This window comes from Dama dama, chromosome 4, assembly GCF_033118175.1.
Source record: "Dama dama isolate Ldn47 chromosome 4, ASM3311817v1, whole genome shotgun sequence".
Classification (NCBI taxonomy): Eukaryota; Metazoa; Chordata; class Mammalia; order Artiodactyla; family Cervidae; genus Dama; species Dama dama.
The window spans coordinates 48,856,480-48,875,420 of record NC_083684.1 but is presented as its reverse complement, the minus strand read 5'-3'; the positions used below and the strand labels follow the sequence as shown (position 1 = coordinate 48,875,420).

At 50.9% G+C, this 18,941-nt stretch overlaps 1 protein-coding gene across 1 annotated transcript in view; it reads right to left on the bottom strand.

The window, feature by feature from the left end:
- The window catches only part of CHST8 (carbohydrate sulfotransferase 8), a 141,907-nt gene extending 135,321 nt beyond the window's left edge, over positions 1-6,586 (bottom strand). Inside the window, exon 1 of the mRNA XM_061135187.1 lies at positions 6,348-6,586. The gene's annotated coding sequence lies outside the window, so the exon portion shown is untranslated. The remainder of the gene's footprint in view (positions 1-6,347) is intronic.
- Between the last annotated feature and the right edge of the window lie 12,355 nt (positions 6,587-18,941).

Genomic DNA, 18,941 nt, shown 5'->3' with positions numbered 1-18,941 from the left:
CGGGTTCAATCCCTGGGTCAAGAAGATCCCCTGGAGGAGGGCATGGCAACCTACTCTAGTATTCTTACCTGGAGAATCCCATGGGCAGAGGAGCCTGGCGGGCTACAGTCCTTTGGGTCACAAAGAGTCAGACACGACTGAAGTGATTTAGCAAGAATGCATGTATATAAGGGAAAGGATAAAAAAGAATATTCCTGGTGAACGGGGCAGAAGGAATCCCCCAAAGGCTGGCTGCATCACCCACTGTTTCCACCTGCGTAGACAAATGGCTTACATCATGAACTGGGTTCAACCAGTATAGACAGACTGTGTTGTACCTTGGGCTTAACCACCCCAGCTCTGGGAGATGGAGCCTAACGGTCAGGGCCTTGTCGGAGGGGAAGCTGGGCTGAGCTGAGCTCAGCCACAGGGAAGCCCCTGAAGCCAGAGAGAGTTTCCGAGTTTGTACAAAGACTCCACAGAAAGTAGGGCAGGCATGGACTAAATGGAAGATTCCAGGGCTCATGCCCTTGACTCAACCAGTATAGGCAGACTGCCTGCACCACGCACCGGCTCAGCTGGTGTAGACAGAGTATCTGCAGCACACAAGGGTTCCACCAGTGTAGACAGACATCAGGGTTAGGCTCACTCTGCCCGCCATCACTGACCACCTTCTCCATGCCGAGCTCGTCTCAGCCAAGACACCAGGGAGACCAGGATTTACACCAAGCCCTGCTGCGTTCGCTCGGCTTCCCCCAGACCTGGCAGGAGGTGCGGCACGGGGCAGGACCACCGTCAGTGTTCGCTAGGGGCCTGGATGCTCCCTGCGGGGCAGGAGAAGCAGAGCCCCCACATCTCAGGGCTGGAGGAGGGTCCCGGTGCCCACAGGCTGGGACAGACGGGACTTGTCCAGGGAGATGAGTCAGCCCCCCAAGAAGAGGCAGCCTCGGAAGTGGGGACGACCAGTCTGCCAAGTATGAGTCAACGTGAGCCCCGGCTAGGGTCTGCTGGTGGGCACGCTCTCCTGGGTCGCCTTTCCACTCACGAGACTGATATGCACAAGGGCATGACCTGTGGTCCGCGGAGGCAAGGCAGGGGGGAGGGGGGGTGGCAGCCAGAATAGAAAGGAAGGCTGATCTGATGAGGCTGCACTCCAGGCAAAGAGCCCAAAGGCTGGAGGAATCAGACCCAGAGAGGCCTGGGGCCCGTGGAGTAGACCTGTGCCTCCGAGCATCCTCTCCTGGGCTCTCACTGCCCCCATCCCAGAGTCCGGCCCGCCAGGGAGGAGCTGGCTCAGGGCCAGGCAGAGTGAGGACAAGGTGACTGCGACCCGGGCTGCTGCCTGCAGCTCAGCATGGCCGCTCGGCTCAGGGCCCGAAGCCAGCAGCGTGGGAACAACGGGAAGCGGGGTGACTCACAGACCTGCTCCCCCCACCCGCGTTCTGGAAGACAGAGCTGGGGGGACCCAGCCGAGGTCTGCAGGGAAGCCAGGGGCCTGAGCCGAGCTCAGCCAGCCACGGGGAGCTCACTGACATTGGAGGGGGTTCAGGAGCTTGAGGCCATGGGCAGAGCCCCTCGCAGAGGGTGGGGGCAGGCAAGGAAAGGAGAGAGAACCGAGGGAGGGCCCAGGAGAGGAGCTCTTTCTAGGGCAGGTGCCCACCAGCTACTGGCCAGACTCGAGAGGGTGGCAGCTTCAGGACCTACCAAGGATGAAACCTCTGGCCAGCAGGGGGCCGTGAAGGAGGGTGTCCGATCAACTGTCCTCATGAGAGCACTGTCCCTGCGCTGTCACCTGTTGTGCGCCCACCACGAGCCAGGCCTAAGTGGTGAACACCTGGGGGAAGGCAGCAGAAGACCCATGGGCTCAGGGGTTGGCTTGGGGCGGGGGTTGGGGGGAGGTGAGACAGGTGGGCAGGGGCTCAGAGGCAGGGCCACACAAGTGGCAGCCTGACCTGCCGGCCCTGGGGGATCAAACCCAATGACAGTGGAGGAGCACTTGGAACATTTTGGTCCGAGGGGCCCTGCCTCAGGGTGCTGACATCTTCCAGTCGTGGTCCTGACCCTCTCAAGTCCCCTTGTCTTCTCTGCTCTGCACTGAACCAGGCCCCAGCAGATTCAGGTCCACCGTCCCGCTGGAGGACCACAGCTGTCTCCCTCTAGGATTACTGCGGCCCCCTCCTCGCTGGGCTCCCTGCTCTGCAGCAGTCCCAGGTCCCTCCCTGGCCTTGGAGGCTCTTTACAGTCAGGACTCTGCCTGTGTCTCCAGCCCCATCTCCCCCTCTTTCACCCTGCTGGCCACTTGGGCCTTCCCACAGCTCCTGGTCAGGGCTCCATCTCTCTCACTCATTCACATTCTGAACTGGAAAGCTCCCTCCATGCTTAGTTCCAGCTCTTCTTTCAGAGCTCAGTGGGAGAGTCACCTCCTCCAGGAAGTCCTCCAGGGCCCTCGGTCTATGTCAGATACTCTATCGCAAATCTCTGTCTTGCAACCACACAGACATTTCCTCTACATATTCATCAGGGCCTAGAATCACACATGCGTTGGTAACCTGTTTAGTAATGGAGCTGTCTGGCATAGCATGAATCGGTGCATGATGAGCAGATCGTGACAGAGTTTCTGTCCCACCAGATGACAAAACCTGCAAGAGGAGGGACCACTCTTGGTTTGGCCTTCCCCAGAGCCTGATCCAACAACAGACACCAAATACACGCCCTCCTCACTGAATGGAGGGCGACAAGGAGTCTGATGCTGGGAGTATGGGATAGAGCATTCTTTAGCTTTAGGTTTCAATGTTAACAGTTCTAATTTAGGTCAAATAAATGTCACTGACCAGGCCCAGCTCTGGCCTTGGGTTGGCAGGGACAGGGTGTCTTGCTCTCAGTCACCAATAGCAAGAAGTACCGATTCCCCAGAAATGCGTGACCTTCAAGGTGGGGAGTGGAAATGCTGGGACCCAGGCCCCGCTGCCTGCAGACACTCTCTTGACTTTCCCAAAGGTGGCTTTCATGATGGAATTTTGCTTCTTGCTGTCAACCCACCCGGATGCACGCAGGCTGCTTCATCCTGCCAGTGGCTGAGGATGCATCTGTGGCCAGCAGGTGCAGGCTAGAGCACCAGATCACAAATGACAGGTAGTTTTGTACAGGGTAAAAGTCACAACTTTTTCCCACGGCCAATTTGTAAGTCTCATCTTCTGCCGCCGTGATTTACTGACCGCGGGGTCACACATCCTCCAGCCGGAAGGAAATGAGAAGGCGTCTCCTGTGTCCTCTGCTACCTGAGCTAATGCGGCTCTGTCCTCCGGCTGCCTGAACTCAAGGGTTTCCTCTGCCTTTGGGCAGCCTTTTCCCAGGAGGGAGGGAGCACAGCTGCTCTGGCGTCAGACGAGCTTTGGCGGTGGCTCCAAAGACAGTGCCAGGGAGCCTATAGTCACCACACTGTTAGCACGCTGTCGCCTGCCCCCAGCAAACATCCCCAGGCTCCCAGATACTGTGGCCACATACACGTCCAGACAGTCGTTCTTGATTGCTTTTTTATGTCTCGTCCCGTGTCACAGTCACATTGATCTCCTTGGGCCAGCACTACATAAATCTCCTGTTTATAACTCATTACCTTCTGATTAACTGAAAGGCTGGGTACTTGTTTCACAGTGTTTACTGACTCTAATTACCATAGTTATTCATGAAAGAGCTACCATAATCCTTTATCCACTTTCTTGCCCATATGCTCCCTCCAAGTTCCATGTTTCTCCCACATGGTTGCCACACATGGGTAAACCAGAGAGGTGTGGCAGGTATGGCTAAGACAGCTGTCTGAGACTCGAGGCCAGGCAGCAGGCAAGAGATTGGGCACCACACCTTCCCCCATCATCCCCCCAAAGACCCCAGTGCCTATTGCGTGTGCCTTCAATCAGATGCATCAGCTAGCAATGAATAAAACTCCCATCTCTTCAATCGGCACAACCACAAATAGCCTATCCGGCCACAACTGACACCAACCAGAGTGATGAGCAGAGAAGCAGCCTGCACGGCATTTCCAATCAGGAGAATCTGATGTTCCTCCTTCAGAAGGTAAATTCTGAGATGAGCCCACCAGGCATATTTTCCCAACAACCATATGGCCAAAAAAAAAAAAAAAAAAAGTAGTTACTGAACTTTCTCAGACTTATTAGCTTTCATAAATAGAGATTTGAATAAATGTTTAAAAAATGAAATTCCCTTGATACTCTGTAATCAGTAAATGTTCATTATGGAAACACAGAAAATATGCATGAAATTTCCCAAGTGATATTCTGGCTACAAGATTAAAAAGGCATCTCCAACTGCAGGCTGAGTTACAGAGCATACTCCTCCGGTCACCATTCAGGACAACTCTGCGAAGCCCAAGAGGTCAGACAAGGCTGTTTCTTTCCTAGCGGAAGCAGGGAAAATCAGAAGATGCTCTCTTTTGCCTGCTCAGGCAATTTGGAAGTGAGCCCCTCCCCCCACTGATTGATTGATGTCTCTCTATAAATAATTAATCCTTGACCTTGCTTTAAGAAAGCCTTGACTTTTTAATTTGGGGTCTTTTTAAAAATCAATACTGGGGGAACATAATTCACTCTCGCAGAGTCTGATTCCAGGTAAATAAATAAATATGCTGTGCCTTCCCTCTGTCCCAGGGTGAATGGGGCAGGCAATGGATGGGGTCAGGCTTTGCGGGGGCTTTTTTTCTATTCAACTGCTACTGGAGTATCGATCATCCTATGAGGCTCAATTCTCTTCAGAGTCTGAATGTTATTCCTCCTTTGGGTCACTTCACAGAGGCAAGTCTGACCAAGTCTTTGGAATGTGCTTCATGCTGGCCAAGGGCACCCCACAACATGTCCTGCCATATGCAGTGGGCTGTCTGGATTAAAACAGGGCCTCCTCCAGGGACCAGAATGTCACCCTTCCTGGTGGCCTGTCTGCCGTGCTTTTGGGACAGGAGCAGAGGGTGGCTAGGAGAGGCTATGGCAGCTGGGAAATTTTAAAGAGGGCTCTGCCACTCTTGCCTGGAGGCTGCACTGTTCTAGGGCTGGACTTCGGGAAAGTTCTCCACCCCATGGGCAAGGGTCAAGGTGATCTCAGATCTGAGAGATCAGCGGAAGGAAGGGGTCTTGGTAGGGCAGCTTGTAAGCAGCCCAGGGATGGGAAAGGGGCTTGTCTGCCCCTAACCCCTCCTGCAACCACCACTCCTCCCACACTGGTCCCTTCACGCACGGCCTCTCCTTCAGGCTCTGCTGCCAGGCCAGATCGCGGCCAAGCAGAAACAGGGGGCCCAGCCCGCTTCACTTAGCAGAGCCAATCACGGCCCATGCTCCAGCTGGGAGCGGGCCCAAGGACCAGGGTCCACCACACTATCGGAGACCGCTAAGGGACAAGGAATCCTAGGGTTGGCCCCTACTTTTCAGCTAGGACAGACAGCCGGGCAGCGAGTGCCCACAGCCCAGGGCGCTGCGTGGTTGCTGCCAGCTCCAGGTCGGGGTCGCAGGGCCTGGAGCCCTAAATGTACCGCCAAAGTTAGGGGAAGAGGCAGGGGTCACCTGCGACACAAGCGCCAGCACTGGCACAACTAAATCCCGCGAACGCGCCTTGGCCGGGCGGGGACGGCCTCGGGCGAGGCCAGAACTAGAAGCCAGCAGCTGGAGCTGCAGCCGCCGCCGGAGCTCGGCTGGGTCCCGCGGCAAAGCGGATCCTTTCACCGCCCACTCCCGGGCTCCTGCACTACTGCACTCCTGGACACGCGCACGCACACACCTTCACAGGATCACTGACGCACACACACTCTCCCTGAGTACAAAACAGGCTGGTGCCCCGGAGAGTCGCGGGGTGAGAATGCGCGCAAATGGAACGCGGGGGCACCTTCCGCCATAGCGTAGGAAGCCAAGAAGGTAGCCTCTAACTCCTCCCTCGGGCCTCCCCGTCACAACCTGTCCCCGAGTCCCCGTCCCCAGCGCGCGGGAAAGCTCGGCGCGCCCCCGGGCTCCCGCACGGCTCTCTTCGGGGCCGACGCTGCCTCCCCGCGCCCAGCATCCAGGGCGAAGAAGAGGAGCGGAGGATCCGCAGGGACCGAGTTGAGCCCGCGGGGTGACAGTTCACAGACGCGCGGCGACAAGCAAAATCCAAGGAGCAAAAGTCTAATTAAAGTTCCCGCTACTGGAGCCAATCCCCAAAGTGCGGCCAGACTGGAACCCCGCGCGCTCTATCCCCGCCCGCGGCTTGGAACTCTTACCGCGTCGTTTCTCCGGGCTTCTCGGGGCTGGGGCGCAGTGCAGTCCCGGGGGACCCTTCGGGGCGCCGCTCCCGGCGGGAGTCGGCACAGGGCGGGGATGGGGTGGGGCACTTACCTAGCGCAGCCGGCGATTTCGGGGCCGCGGGAGGCTCCAGCCCCGGCGCGGTCCTCCACTGCGAATCCTCCGTTCCGGGGCGCCCGGGCTACAGGACCTCCGCCCCGGCTCGGGCCCGGCGTCTCCTCCTGCTCCGAGCGAAGCCCCGTGCGGTCGGCGAGGCGACAGGCGCGGGGCCGGCCACCGGAGCGCGCAGAAGAGGGAGAGGGCACGGCGGCGTGTTCCTCCTCGGTCCCCGGCTCCGGTCCGCCCCCCTGCCGCCTCCCGCCGCCGTCGTCTCCTCTCCTCACAGCGCCGCTGGATCCGGTTCTCGCGCCAGGAAGGCTCCCAGCGAAGTGCGAGCGGAGCCTCCGGCGAGGCTGGAAATAGCGCCGCGCCCGCCCGGCGCCCCGCCCCCGGCCTGGGCCCCGCCCCGCGGTGGTGGCGGCCGCGGCGGTGGCCGGGTCGGGAGGGGAGCACACCTCAATCGCCTCTTCCCTCCCGGGAGCTCACGGGCGCCGCGCCCACGCGCGCTCTCCGACTCCCGCGGCCCCACGGGCGGCGAAGCTGGGAGGGAAACGCCGCTGGGCGCGGTCCGGCGGCCCCGGGGGTGGGGGTGGGGGTGGGGATGCCCCGGGCGGCGCCGGTCTCCCAGCTTCCCCCTGAGCCGGACTCTGGGCGGCCACTTGGCTCCAGACCGCGGCCGGAGCGCTGCCTCTGCTCGCTGGGTCGCACGCCGGCGCGGACCCGGGAAGAGGACAAGGCGTCACCAGAGCGGGCCGTGACCGCAGCTGGGCAGGAGGGCGCGCCTAGGACCCGACGTTGCGGGGGCGCCGGGCCGGCGGAACGCAGAGGCTAGGTCCGAGGATAGTGAGAGGTTTCTGGGCTACAACCTCGGTGGGTTTCAGTCGAGGTCTTGGGCAGCCTCGAGCGCTGTGTCCGCATGGATCCCCAAATTCCTGGGGCTCTGGATTCAGCTGAAAGTGCCCCAGGCTTTCCCTTGAAGGCTATCTCCTTGACGTCCCTGTTGTGTCAGGGCGTAGGGGTCAGCCCGGGTCCACCAACGCCTCTGCCTACACACCCTACAATAACAAGTGGACATGTGACATATCCATAGCCACACAACCCCGGCGCAGAGCAGGGAGGCAGAGGGAGTTGGTGGGGCCTCTGATTCTTGTCCTTGTTCTTTAGGAGAAGCGGCAGCCCCCACCTGCAGGGGGCAAGCAGGTGCCAGGAAGGAAAGCAGGCTGGCTTTCACAGAAACGGTATGAAACTGTAAATCAGTCACCTCTTCATCTTGAAGGGATGCCCAGTATTTTCAGAAACCTTTAGGAAAATAAAGTGAAGGATGTTCACCCTCCTCTCATGTTATCTGCTGATAGGCTACCTTGATCTCCCTTAGTTCCTGCAACAACAAAGCAGGCATTATTATTCCCGTTTTATAGAGGAGGAAACTGAGGTACAAGTTTGGCCCCAATGTCAGGGAGAGCAAGGCCGTTCAGTCGCTCAGTCATGTCTGACTCTTTGCAACCCGGTAGACTACAGCACACCAGGCCTGCCTGTCCATCACCAACTCCTGTAGCTTGCTCAAACTCATGTCCATCAGGGTCTTTTCCAATGAGTCAATTCTTCGCATCAGATGGCCAAAGTATTGGAGCTTCAGCTTCAGCATCAGTCCTTCCAGTGAATAGTCAGGACTGATTTCCTTTAGGATTGACTGGTTTGATCTCTTTGCAGTCCAAGGAGAGCAGGACAGTGGTGTTTTTATCCATCCCGTGAGCAAAAGCTCTCAGAACAGAGTAGGAGGGAAGATGGCAAGGAGGAGGGCTGTGGTTGTTGGTGAAGTGAGCAGAAAGCTACTTGCCCGAGGAGGAGCCCAGAGTGCACTGCCCCATCCCAGCCCCCGTGCCCTTCCTACCTATACCTCCAGTCGCCTCTCACCACCTGGGGTCCTGGCTGTGCAGCTGGGCTGGTTGCTGAAGAAGCTGGTGGTCAAGGGAACCTTTTCAGTACCATGCACACTCACTCACACACACACACACACACTGGGCAGTGGGGAAAGGATACGGAGAGGAGTTTCTGTCCCCTGACCCCAGCCCTGCAGCCAGGAAGAGGCTCTGGACCACAAGTGTTTCCACTGGATGAGTCTACACAAGCTCTGCCTCCACAGGACATGTCTGCGCAGAGTTTTCCCTGGGCCAGGCCAGGCGTGAGTGTGGCTGGTCAGGCTGTCTCAGCTGCCCTGTGCATCTATGCACAGTGATCCAACTGGGAAGGACAGTTTTTCCATTAGCTTTTCCCACTGTACTTATTAGCACTTATTTGCATCTAATATTCAGGCAGACCCGCCAAGAATCAACAATGCTGCATTCCTTTGATATATGCTACACGTTCAGTTTTGCACTCAGACTTCTTTCTGGTTTCTAGAGGCCCTCAGGAAAATCCCCAAAGGGGGTCTGCCATCCCTGGCACCAATGTACACTGAGTTATCCTCCTCGGGATTTGCCCTGGGCTGCATGCCCTTTTTTGAAAGTCAGGCTCAGCCTCTGCAGCAAGGAAGGTGGAGAGATGCTGCAAAGCCGGCATTGAGCCCTGTGCGCGCTTACGGTTCTTGATATGTGTGTCTCCGCTGAAAGATCAGTGGCAAACTGGTCCCTTTGCATCTCAACTAAGGGAAAAGGACATATGCACTAGATGGCCTCCTGAGTTCACATCCCAGGCCCCAGGAGAGCAAACAAAGGCTCGGGAGGTCCTCTGTTGCCACCAAAGGTGTGGGTGCAGGAGGGGGCCTGTGCAGGTTTGGCTGAGTGCAGCGGGCAAATCACCTTTTCCCTGCTGGGCCCCAGACCATTCCCTGGAGCAGCAGAGATCCTTGCGGCCTTGGGGCGGGGAGCTGCAGGCAGCACAGTGGGCGATGCACTTTGTGTTTGATGCAGGGCATGCAAGCCCACTGGTAAGACTGAATCCTTAGTCCTAAATTCATTCTGTTGCAATGAGAATCAACAGGGCACCGTTCTTGGGAGGCAGAGGGAAGCCATCTGGAATGGCAGGTCTGGGAGTACCCGTCTCCGTTATCCTGTGGGAGAAAGACGAGAATAATGGGATGGACTGGTGGCCTGTCTCAGCTCTCCAATGGCTGGCTGGGTGGCCTTGAGTGCATCTCCTAGCCCTTCCCTGAAGCTCTGATACTTTTGGCCAGCTGCTGCAAAGAGCCGACTCATTGGGAAAGACTGAGAAAGATGAGAGAGGGAGGAGAAGGGGGCGACAGAGGATAAGAAGGTTGGATGGCATCACCGACTCAGTGGACATGAGTGTGAGCAAACTCGTGGAGATAGTGAAGGACAGGGTAGCCTGGGGCACTGCAGTCCATGGGGTCTCAAAGAGTCAGACATGACTTATCGACTGAACAGCAACAACCCTTCCCAGTCTGTTTCTTCATTAGCAAAATAAACAATAGACGCCACCCTGCTGTAGGGCAGCAGGGTTTCACAGATGAGGTGAAGGGTGGGAAAGCATTTTGGAAAATGGAATCCATGGCTGGCCTGCTCTGAATCACACTCAGAGCAGCTACCTTAGGGCTTCGGTGTCCAGCATCTGGCCCTAATGTTGTTGTTGGTGGTGGTTTATTGCCAAGTCATGTCTGACACTTTTGCAACCCCATGGACTATAGCCCACCAGGTTCCTCTGTCCATGGGATTTCCCAGGCAAGAATACTAGAGTGGGTTGCTATTTTCTTCTCCAGGGATCTTCCCGACCCAGGGATGGATCCAGTGTCTCCTACATTGGCAGATGGATTCTTTACCACTGAGCCACCAGGGAAGCCCTCCCCTAGCCTCTAAAATATCTGACCCCAGCGTTTCCCAAAGTCAGCTCAAAACACCTCTGACATGCTGATTTGAGCACCATTTAGATGGGAGACTCTCTCTTGGGGAACTCACTGATTCCCAGCGGCTCTGAGATGGTGTCCAAGCCTCCCCCCAACCTCACCACCCCATTTGAACAGTGAGGGGAGTGCAGCTCAGGCTCTTGAGACCCCTCCAGGCCCAAGCTGTGATTCCACAGATTCCTCCCTTCCTCACCTGGAAGGGAGACTCAGAGATTCCTTTGGCCACCTGGGACCTTGTCAGATGAATGTCCCTTCCCTGCCCTTTTCCTCCACTTCCCATGAGCTTTCTCCTTTTCTGTCCCCTCTTTGGTTTCTGAAGAGCTGGAAGAAATGGGTTGCTCTGTTTCCTTCTATGTTGAATGGCCTGAAATTCCCTGAATGTCAGAGTGCCTGTGTGAAAGTGGGCTGCATTAGCAATGTTGTTGGGGTTCCAGGCACCCACACATCCCAGATACCTGCTATAATTTCTCAAAACTCACCATCATAAGAAGAGTTTCTTTGTAAGATTTTTGTGTCTTTTTGGCTGCACTGAGTCTTAGGTGCCCGATGTGGGATCTTAGTTGCAAGTTGCAGGATCTAATTCCCTGCCCAGGGATCGAACACAGACTCCTCTGCATTGGGAGCTTGGAGACTTAACGGCTGGACCACCAGGGAAGTAACATACAGTTCCTTTTTGAAGAGCAAATTTCTGGGTCAGACTAATGTGACACCAGAGTTTGTCGCTAACACAATGAGAGTGGGGGAACAGAAAAGGTGTGCTGAGTACAACACAGCAGAAACTGACTGTGGTTAACTTAAGTAACAAAGGAGGGCTTCTTGAAAGGACATTGGGGAACTCAGAGCAGCGGCAGAGCCTGGCATCTGGGAAGGAGGAGGGCAGCTACCAGGGCAGAGGGTTAGAGGACCCTTGGGGTCTCCAGGGAGGGATACCCGGCTTTCCATCTAATATCCACGCATCCACAGATAGATTTTTGTTGACTCCAGAGTCCAAGAAGGAGCCAGATCCAAGTCCACGTCCAGCCCATCCGTGCAAATGGGGCTCAGAGCCAGCCTGGTTTCTCTCTTGAGGTCTTGCCAATTTCAAGTTCATTCTGGTGCTTCTTAATTAAAAAAAAAAAAAAAAAAAAACCACTAAGGAGCTAGTCTGCTGCTGGTCACTCCTTGAGTTCCCACGAATCTTTAAGCCCCACCATCCTCTGATGGTCCGCGTATGGTGGAGAGGGGACATCGTTGAAGAGGGTGATTAACTGCAGGAGAGGATCCAATAGACTGAATATAAATGGTGGAGATTTTTCTTCATACTTTGAGGTGAAAAGTATAAAATTCTAGACTATTTATGTGTCATAACTCATAAATGCGATTTAATTTGGACCAAACAAATTCAGCCTTCACATCATGTGGGCTGAGCTGAAGTTTACTTGTTTGGTGTCAAAGTCAACGGGAATGGGGTGGTAGGGGGCACGTCTCCCCTACCTTGGAAGATAAACGGGCCTTGACTTTTCTTGCCGCTGCAGTGTTTCTGTGCATCTATCTGTATCCAGATATAAATGAGCTCATTATGAGAAGTTCTCCCTACTCAATCAAGGTCACTTGGCTGACCTTCTTTTTGGGGGCTATGCGCTGTTAGTCATTAACTGAGGTGACTATTAAAATGAGGAATTACTGCATGACATAAATAAATGGCACTTCTTTTTAAACACTCACTGACTGGGAGAGCTTGCTGATACTCTTGGACTCCTGGCTTCGCCCAGACTGGCACGACTCAACTTCCTTTCTTGTGCCTACCGGTGGCTTCCTGGAGTAGAGTGGCTGTAGGTTACTCAGCTCATGCAGGGCTCTGTGGGATCTGAGAGAGGCAGTGGGGTCTCTGAGGGCAGAATTTCATCTCTAGCATCATCAGCCTCTGTGCCCTTACCACAAAAGTCATGGATCACTTCATCTCTTTCCATTATGTGGTAAGGAAGTGGGGCTTAAGTATTATCTGAGTTCCTGAGATAGCTAAAGGCGTTTTTTTTAAAAAAGGATGCAAACTTGAATGCTATTCTAAAATTTAATGCTTAGTATTAAGAACTGGGTTTGGAGATTTTTGAAAAGAAAGGATCGCTTTGAACTGAACAAAATATTTCCACGGGAACACTCTAGAAATATTTATCAGATGCCACTGGGAGCATGCTGTTGGGAAAGGAGGTACACCCTGAGACTTCCCTGATTTGGGGAGGAGGGGGATTATCATAAGATGAGCTTAGAAATGTGACACAAAGAGGACACTCAAGTGGTGATTTCTTAGCCAGACTAAAAAAACTACCTTCTAGAAGAGCCATAGGTCTGAGCCCGCAGGGCTGGAAGGCAAGATGGTCACTAAGCTCTGTTACAATGTGTACTTGTCTGAGGACAGGCACTCTCAGAATCTCCCAGATGCAGTGCCTTAGTCTCAAGGTTTTCTCAGGCCCTTCTGGCAAAGGCCACGTGTGCCTGAAACCATGTGGGTGGCCACAGCAGAGATGGAAGAACAGCAGCAGGTCCTGCCTTTCTTCTCCAGGCAGTCCTGAGCAAGTGGCATTTTTGAGTGTACCAGGAGTCCGCATAGCACCTGGCAGAATGCATCTCTCCACCGGGACTGAAAACAAAAGCCTGGTGAATGATGCATCCGAGGAAACAGATCAGAAGTCCATCAGTCAGGCACCACGCCCTGCCCCCTCCCAGAGCAACCTCCGGGGCAGCAGATCAGAAATGCCTGTCCCTACACCAGCACCCAACCCTGCAGTCTCTGCCATCCACACCTCTGTACAAAGATGCTGCCACAGGAAACAGCTAAGTTAACGTTGGTGGGAATCACCTGAACCTTTCTCCTGCAGGTGAAGGAGAAACGGAAAAGCCTGAGAAAGTTTGATTCCTGAGCCCCTCCAAAGATTTTTCAAGCCTGGCATGTCATGGAGAGCCAGCCAGCCACCCAGGAAACTCCCCTCCCAGCCTTGTGAAGCCATCCCCCAGAGCAGAGAGCATGCCAAGGTCACCAAGCTTTGGCAGCAGATGACCTGCTGAAGGTTTATGGGGGAAAGGATGTCTTCAGCCTCCCAGGACTCCTGGGTGCAGAGGTGTTCTGCAGTGGAACCCTTTTGGGCACCTCATGAAATTAAACCCTGTCACTGACAATAGAAGGCAGTTGTGGCAGAAACTGAGAAAAGGAACTGCCATTTCATCGCCAAGTTCTCCCAGAGCCGAGGAGACTCCATCCTGCAGGCAGAGCCCGAGATACTCTGGAGTTCAGAGCGCTGCCCAGTGGCGTCCTGTCAGTAGCTATGGAAACAGCGAGCTGGATGCCTCCCTATCGGCTTTTGTGCCAGAGACATCTTGCTGTCAGTAGTGTTTCAAGTTGGCTTTAGAAAAACAAGACAACCCAAATATCCTCTTTTGACACCACGCAAAGGGCCCTGTGGCATGGAGGCAGTCCTGCAGGTCCCAGCATGGTGCCTGTCACACTCTGTCCCTCATCCCTGTCCTCAGACAGAGCTTCCTGGCTGCCTGTTCTTAGCAGTGATGTCTTAGGATCAAATAAGTCCACCTTTTGTGCTTGTTCCAGCCTTGGTGTCTTGGTCCCAAGATTTAGGGCAGAGGGGTGGGGGCAGGTGGGACATAACCCTGGTTAGAGGTGTGCTGAGATGATGCACCAGCTGGAGGCAAGCCCAAGGGTGAAGCCCAGCCCCTACTATGGTTTCTAGCCTCCTGCCTTTGGGCACAGACTGCCCAACCCCACCTTCTTTGGGAACTGCTAGGGGCAGGATGGGGGAGGCAAAGAGAAGAGCAGCTCACAGTCAAGCAGGAAGGCAGATGAATGGACTGGAATTCAAGGCAGATCATGATGGAGACGTGAGACAGATGGTTGAGTCATCTTTCCGGGGCATCAGGGAAGGACTAAGTGGAGGAGGTGGCATTTGACCTGATCTAATCTCATCTGGCCTGTTCTTACTCATAAGACTTACAGCCACAGAGAATTAGGGGGACTATAATTCAATGTATATTAATATTTTGTTAAACATGAAGAATACCAGAACAAATAGAGACAGCTAATGGCAAGTTGCTCTATAATATGGGGAGCTCAACCTGGTCCTCTGTGATAACCTAGAGGGGTGGGATGGGGTGGGAGATGTGAGGGAGATTCAAGAGGTAGGGAACATATGTATACCTATGGCTGATTCATGTTGATGCATGGCAGAAAACAACACAATATTGTAAACCAATTATCCTCCAATTAAACATAAATAAAAAAGAATACCCTGGCATCGACAGATAAAGGACTCTCATTTCCATGCCCAGAAAAAGGGTAGACTCTACAATTAGAAGGTAGGATTGCTGAATTCTGGAAAACACGGGTAACACTTAGAAATGACAATGTCTAGGGGAAACAATCAGAGCCTTTTGAGGGAGTAAAGAGGGTATAGACAAGGCAAGACAAGCATTTTATTTGTGCAGAATAAAAGATGTCTCATCAAAGGCGATTAAAAAATATGAAGCCTACATCATTCCATTTTCTAAAATCATAAGCAGGTTGTACCACATGAGGGATGTTTGAAACAGGGAAGGTCACTGAGGCACAGTTTAGTCTCTGTCTTGGGTTATGGTCCCCCAAAGGCAGACCCAGACAAGTATTTGGGTTCAGGAAATTTATTTGAGTGTGACCTCAGGAAGCTTAAGGCAGACCAACAACCTTTGATGGCACCAGGGAAAGCTCTAGAGAGAGAAGAGAGATACAGGAGCTTAAGGTTGAAAATATCTCCTGGATTGAACTCAGATGGGCTGAGGGGATCAATAGGGTTTGCTACAATGTCATTATCAACACAAGACACTCTACACAAATTACTGTTTACATAGCTTTTCTCCTCTGGTTTGGTTGTGATAAAGCATGCCTTGGTGGTGTTAAAGTGCCAATATTAAAAGTTCTCCCTGTGGTATTTTTGAGAAGATGGCAGCAGTATAATTTTGAATCCCCTAATGTGAAAACAGCAAGGGCTTCCCAGGTGGCTCAGTGGTAAAGAATCCGCCTGCCAATGCAGGAGACGCAAGTTTGATCCGTCCATTGGGATGATCCCCTGGAGAAGAAAATGGCAACCCACTCCAGTATTCTTGCCTGAGAAATCCCATGGACAAAGGAGCCTGGTGGGCTACACAGTCCACAGAGTGGCAAATGAGTCTGACACAACTTAGCAACTAAACAGCAACAGTGAAAACAGACAGACCAACTAGATAGTCAGACTGAAAACCAGTGGGAAAGGATCTCAATAAAACTAGGGGGCAATGGGACTTCCCTGGAGGTCCAGTGGTTAGGACTCTGTGCTGCCACTTGAGTGTGGGGTTCCATCCTTTCCGGGGAAACTAAAGAGCCTGCAAGTCATGCAGCATGGATAAACAAACCAAAAACCTAGTGAGCAGTGTATCCCCACAAACATTAGAATAACTAGCAAAAGGAAGAAAGAGGGTGCTTGTCATGCTTGAGAGCAGGAGAATCTCCACCTGAAACACCCAGCAGGTATTCACTGGGAAGCATAGGGATCCAGTTTTAGAACAGTAGCTGAAGCTGGGAGGGGTTCTGTCCCCTCCAACATCAGGTAAAGTGCAAAAGGCATGAGATAAGATGATTTAAAGGGGATGGAGCATCCTGAAATTGGCCAGCCAGGTCTTCCTTCCAGGAGGAGACACTGCTGAAAGAGGAATCAGAACTGAATAGAGCAGGGACAAAAGAGGGGCAGGAAACAGAAGATCCAGATAAAAGTGGAGACATGTTTATAAGAGCAAAGAATGCTGGAAATCAAAATGCAGGATCTTTTAACTGCATGAAATGCAAGAGGGAGCTTTGTGAAGTTAGAAAAGCTATCTTGAACTAAACTAAACTTAGCATTCTTCCTAAATGCTAAGAAAAATTAATTTCATCTTTATAGAAATGAGCACAAGAGAAGAAACAAGGTCATACTCCACACAAAGTTGAAAAAAAAAGAGAATAAGGAATAGAATATCATCCCTTCAGACAATTAAAAGCATACAGAAAGACATACCTACAAAACAAATAGGAAGCTATAACCTACTATTTCCAAAAATAAAAGCTGTAAGAAATTAAGGAAATGGTATAACAAACAACATAAATCAGAAATTTAAAAAACTCAGAAATGAAATGACAAACTCAGGAAGGAATTTGACTTAAAAAACATTTCAGAAATTAAGACTAAACTAGAAAACACACTGGAGTAAATAAACATGACAGATATTGCACTAGAAGAAATAAGAGATTGGGAAAATGGAAAATATTAAAAATCCAAAAGAAATGAACATGATACAAAGGAGTCAAGGGAAAGTGACAAATATTGAAGCTAGATAAAGATGACTTAATGTACAGAGAATAGAAGTCCCTGAAGAAAAAACAAAAGTAGAGATCAGAACAAATATTAAAAGAGATAATTCAAGGAAAACTTTCAGGGAAAAGTAAGGGTTGCCATATGACCCAGCAATCCCACTACTGGGCATATACGCTGAGAAAACCATAATTCAAAAAGACACATGTACCCCAATGTTCACTGCAGCACAATTTACATTAGCTGGGACATGGAAGCAACTTAGATGTCCAATGACAGATGGATAGATAAAGAAGATGAGGTACATATGTATGATGGAATATTACTCAGACATGAAAAGGAACCAAACTGGGTCATTTGTAGAGATGTGGATGGACTAGAACCTATCACAGAATGAAGTAAGTCAGAAGGAGAAAAGCAAATATCGTATATTGATGCATATGTGTGGAATCTAAAAAAAAAAAAAATGGTACAGATGAACCTATTTGCCGGGCAGGAATAGAGATGCAGACATAAGAGAATGGACATGTAGACACAGGCTTTGGGGAAGGGGAGGGTGGGGTGAATTTAGAGATGAGGATCGACAATATACACTATCATGTGTAAAATAAATAGCTAGTGGGAAACTGCTGTATATCTCAGGGGGCTCATCTTGGTGCTCTGAGATGACCCAGATGGCTGGGATGGGGGTGGGGATGGGAGGGAGACCCAAGAGGGAGGGGATATCTGTATATATATATAGATGATTCACTTAGTTGTAAAGCAGAAACCAATACAAAATTGTAAGGCAACTATACTCCAATTTAAAAAAAAGGAAATAAGAAAGGTTTGAAACTACACATTGAAGGCTCATATCACGCTCTTCAGAATATCAACCCAGAATGACCAATGTCAGGGTATCATTTTTAGTAAAATAATGAAGCTTTGAAGAAAAATAAAATTCCTTTGAGTAAGCAAAAATAGCAAATGACTTGTAAGGGGCAGAAAATTGGCTTATTGTCAACTTTTTGACTGTAACACGTGTCACAAGAAAATAGAGGACTTTACTGAAGACATTCAAGAAAATAAATTGTGAACCAAGGATCTAGGGAAACTGACTTTCAAGTATAAAGGGTACAAACTCTTACCAGGGTGCAAAAATTCAGGGACTATTGGCCCCTTCCTGGGGAACCTACCAGAGAACCATCCGGACTAGAGAAACATCAACATAAAGAGGTGAACATTAGCACTAACCATTTGATTTTTTATGGAATTAACTAAACAAGGATTAAAAATGAAAGTGTATAGTATATGTAATGGCTATACATTATGATAATATAGACATATAACAGCTATTTATTGGGCTTCCCAGGTGGCATAGTGGTTAAAAAAAAAAAATGCACCTGCCAATGAAGGAGACACAGGAGACATGGATCGATCCCTGGGTTGGGAGGATCTCCTGGAGGAGGAAATGGCAACTTATTCCAGCGTTCTTGCCTGAAAAATCCCATGGAGAGAAGCCTAGTGGGCTATAGTCCATGGGGTCACAAGGAGTCACACGCAGCTGAGAGCACACACACGCAGCTATTTATTAATGGGGGGAATAAGAGAATGGGGAAAGAATATGGAAACCACTTTTAAAATATTTTAAATTCGTAATAATTTTATTGTACTTAGGCTTAATAGAAGTCAAATAAGATCTTGTTGTATCTGTTACAAATTTGCCAGCAAAAATATAACTCGGTGTGATAAAATTCTTTTATGCTTAATTGAGATATAGTTAATTTACAGTGTTGTTTTAGTTTCAAGTGTAGAGCAAAGTGATTCAGTTACACATATAATATATGTAGAAATATGTATATATATATTCTTTTTCAGATTGTTCTCCATTATAAGTTATTGCAAGATATTGAATAGAGTTCCCTATGCTATACAGTAGGTCCTTGTTGTTTACCAAGTTTTAATGTAGTAGTGTGTATATCTTAATCCCAAACTCGGAATTTATCCTTCCTCCCCCAGATTTCCTCCTGGTAACTGTAAGATTGATTTCTATGTCCATGAGTCCATTTCTGTTTTGTAAATAAGTTCTTTTGCATCATTTTTAAAATTCCACATGTAAATGATATCATATGGTATTTGTCTTTCTCTGTCTGACTATGTCACTTAATATGATAATTTTTAGGTCCATCTAGGTTGCTGCAAATGGCAATACTCCATTCTTTTTATGGCTGAGTAATATTCCGTTGTCCATATGCACCACATCTTCTTTCCCCAGGCATCTACTGATAGACATTTAGGTTGCTTCTATGTGTTGGCTAATGTAAACAGTGCTCCTGTGAACATTAGGGTCCATGTATCATTTCACATTAGAGTTTTCTCCAGATATATGCCCAGGAGTGAGATTACAGG